The sequence below is a fragment of the Corvus brachyrhynchos genome, unplaced genomic scaffold, assembly GCF_000691975.1.
Source record: "Corvus brachyrhynchos isolate BGI_N302 unplaced genomic scaffold, ASM69197v1 scaffold547, whole genome shotgun sequence".
NCBI classification, from domain to species: domain Eukaryota; kingdom Metazoa; phylum Chordata; class Aves; order Passeriformes; family Corvidae; genus Corvus; species Corvus brachyrhynchos.
Window position 1 is genome coordinate 366609 of NW_008239104.1, and position 3945 is coordinate 370553.

Consider the following 3945-nt stretch of genomic DNA (forward strand, 5'->3'; position numbering starts at 1 on the left):
GGAGCAAGCAGGAAAAGCTGTCGGCTGCAGCCTGCAGGGAAAGCTGCCTCCTTCACAAGGAGCAAGCCCCAAACAAAGGTGGTGTAAAAGCATCAGCAGAGGCAAAGGACAAGAGAGGGGTCTTTGTGTAGGTTCCAGCTGGTTTATTGCTGGTGGAGGGTCCAGGGACAAAGACTAAGAAGTGAGACACATCACAGTATTTTATATGGGAGTGGAACAAAGGGAAATAACCAATGGGGATCAACTGAGAAGGAGGGGACAACAGCGGAATATCCAATAGGGATAACTTAAGGGAGGGAATTACATAAGTAGGCATACAAAGCATTGAAGAAGGGAGAACTTTCCAGAATTAATACATAGGCAATTAAGGAAAATGCATAAACATGAAATTTATACATAAAACTGGGTGGAGAACTCCTGAACCAATAAACTTACACATGTAAACTAAGAACCACTAGGAACATGGGAACCGTAACCATGGGGTGAGAATGAGACCTCTGTGTTCTGGAAGCCTGTCCACCAGTCCTCTGAATGCTCTGCTGCAGTGGCCACTGCCACCTGCACTGCGACATCTCCCCTTTTGTTTTTAAGAAGAAATTGGTTACAGCTTGAACTAAATAATTCTTGAAACAAAACAAACAGAATAAGAACAAAAATCAATATAAACCAAAATATTAACTTCATAATTGAAGCACCCCATCCCGACATCCCAAAGCTTTTGAGCAAATCTTTGAACCAGTCCTCTGTCTCCTGCTGGATTTTCCTGATGTGATCTTTCATTCCTCGGAACATCGCATGAATGTTCTTGCTGTTTGATGATAAACAGAGCAACAGAATCCCTAAAAGTCCTCGCATCCATGTCCATGGACGACCAGCAGATAGTCTATGGCTGCTCAGTTCTGCAGCATGGCCCACCTGGTGGTCTCTTCATCCTCCAGCAGTTGGCTGATGGCGTAAGAGGTCAGGTTGGCCTGCCTCGTTACCCAACACTCCAAATGGGAAGGTTCCCCCAGGGCTTTTGCTGCTGCTATCCATGGCACAAAGATGGATGCAGCCACCCTCTGTGTATGGGACCAGGTGTGGACATCATCATCACAATTTGGGTCCAATTGTTGTGCCTCACTTTTTGGTCGTGCCAGTTGTGCCTGGTTCCTCCAGTTGAGGAGCTGGGTCTTGTTGGGGGCGAGCAGTGAGAGCCGGCCAAGCATACAGGGTACTCCTAGAAGACTGGATGGGATGCTGGCCCAAGCTCTCCTTCCACATACTTAAAACATCCCCTTAGGGAGTTCTGTGTGGTGGACACTTGAGGCAGAGGTAGGGACTCCACCATAGAGTTGAGACACCTGGGTGAGATTGCACCAATTTTTAAATTTTTAATAAGCCTCTTTGGGGCTGACATTTTTCAAATTTTTATATGATGTTCCAACTGTCAGCCTAAATCCCAGTTTACACTGAATTCTGCTTTGTAAGACCCCAATAACTCCAATTCTTGGGGCTCATCCTGAACAATTTTTAGAGAGTTCACCCAGATATCCCAACCTTTTGCTGGGCCAACAACCGGCATTTCATTCAGCCTTAAGGGGACGCCCACCAGGCATGATGACAATGGGTTATCCACACTACTGATGGACAAACACGTGGTCCTGGCCAATGATTTTGGCCAGGACTGTCCACATGTTTGCGCAAGGCTGAGGGACAATCCATGCGATGCTTGACGAGGACATCAGGAGGATCCATCTCCACATCAGGAACCAGAGGTAGGTCAGAACTTTCATGGGTGCCATGATGAGTGCTCTAAAAGGGAAAAACATATAAGGTAAGTATCTTAAATGACTTTCTGTTGGCTCTTCCTTCCAACATAAAGGTTTTTGGGGTTTTTTCACCAAAAACAGGTAAACAGGTAAATACAAGGAATTAGGTAAACTTGGGTTACACCTGAAAGAGCAAGAAGAACAGGTTATTAGGGTTGTTGGGGTTGAGGGGGTCAGGGTTTCCTGTTTCTTCTCGACGGCATCTCCTCCAGGCGGCAAATGTTACATCCTTTGGGTCATTGTCTGCCCGTGAGGATTGTTGTTCCTGTGATTTTAAGTTTTTTGATGGAATATAAGGTTTAACCCACTTTTTTGGGATCCACCTTAGGCCTGAGGGTGTGGACACACACGTATCCACGTCCCCAGGTGATTAGTTGGTAAGGTCCTTGGACCTGTAATGTCTCCGGGTCTTTTATAAGAACCAGAGGCTTCTCTTTCAATTTCTGCTGTTTCATGTTCTGAAAATGCCTGAGCACTGGAGGATTCGGGTCATCAAAGGAGTTGTTGAGGAAATTAATAGTAAATAGGGCTTTACATATCCTTAACACCAGCGAGTTTATCTCTGATCCTCCTTTTTGCTGTTGCAAAACCCTTTTCAAGGTTTGGTGGGTCTGTTCCACAATTGACTGACCAGTGGTGTAGTGAGGGATACCAGTATTGTGGGTCACTCCCCACTGCTGCAGGAATCGCTATTGAGAGGTATATGCAGGCCCGTTGTCAGTTTTTATCTCATGGGGGGTACCAAGCGTAGTGAAGACTTGTATCAGATGTTTTTCTACATCCTTCACTTTCTCTCCCACATGGGCTGAGGCATATACGGCTCCTGAAAAGGTGTCCACCAATACATGAATATATCTAAGTCTCCCAAACTCAGGAAAGAGGATGACATTGGTTTGCCACACCTCACCGCTATTAAGGCCTCTAGGGTTGATTCCACTGCCTAGGGATGGTAATTGATATTTTTGGCAGTTAGGACATGTCGCCACAATTTCTCTCGCTTGTTCCCGCGTGAGGTGGAACATGTGGATAAGAGCTGGAACATTCTCGTGAAACATCGAATGGCTCAGCTTCGCCTGCTGGAAGATGTCTGGCAAGATGGTAAGTTGAGCAGGCATGGCTAGGGCATCTGCTTTTCGATTATCCTTGGCAATGGTCCCAGGAGATCAGTATGCAATCTCACATGCATTACATAAAAAGGTTGCTCTCGGTGGGAGATGAGATAAATGAGCTTTGACAGCAAGTTGTATATTTTTTTGTTGGATACTTCTTTTAGAAGAGCATTCTCAGCTCTTGCAGTTACCCCAGCAACACAGGTCGAATCAGTAACCAGATTGAAAGGTCCCTTAAATCTCTCAAATGCCCTGACAACAACCACTAGTTCAGCAACTTGTGGCGATCCATGAACCACCTCCACATCAAACTCCCACTTCTGTGTCTGGGGATCCCTCCAAGTCATCACTGATGTTATAGGATCTCCCAGAGCTGTCTGTAAAAATAGTCATAGCATTGAGAGGTTTGTGGCTTTGGATTTCTTTTGGAATTAAATTGAATGTAGAATTGAACAATTTGTGTTTAGGGTAATGGACCAAAATTTCTCCAGGGTGACTGTCCAATGCAAATTGCAAATTTGTATTATTTTCTACTAGGCATTCCAATGATTCATTTGTGATTGGTAAGTAAATGCATGTAAGATCACACCCCACCAGGGTGAGGAGCCAAGCTCTAGCCTTCATAGTAAGCCGTGCCATTAGTTCTTGTGGTGTCGTGGTACTCTTGGATGGTTGGTGCAGAAGGTACACCCATTCAGTGATTATGAGGGAGTCCTTCTGCCCTTCGTCCCACTGGAACATGAGGCTGTGTAGGTGGATGTGTTCCAAGGATGGCGAGCTGGAAAGGAAGACTCGGTGAACACCGGTGAGCCTGTTCTGAAGATAAAGCATCCTATGCTTTTTTGATACCTTGGCCTCATCTGTGAGGGTCCTCAGGGAGGTCAGTTCATCACTCCCCCTCAAAAGATTAAAAAGAGGGGCGAGGTCTTCCGTTGTGATGCCCAGCCATGGCCTTAGCCAGTTAAGGGACCCGCACAGTTGATATAGCTCCTGTAGGGCCTTGGGGTTATTATTGATGGCCAATG

The 3945-nt window shown here is 45.8% G+C and overlaps 1 long non-coding RNA gene across 1 annotated transcript in view; it reads left to right on the forward strand.

The window, feature by feature from the left end:
* LOC108447957 overlaps window positions 1–1445 on the forward strand; it is a 12646-nt gene extending 11201 nt beyond the window's left edge. The window contains exon 3 of the long non-coding RNA XR_001863687.1: window positions 1434–1445. This is a non-coding gene — a long non-coding RNA (uncharacterized LOC108447957). The remainder of the gene's footprint in view (window positions 1–1433) is intronic.
* Window positions 1446–3945: the final 2500 nt, after the last annotated feature.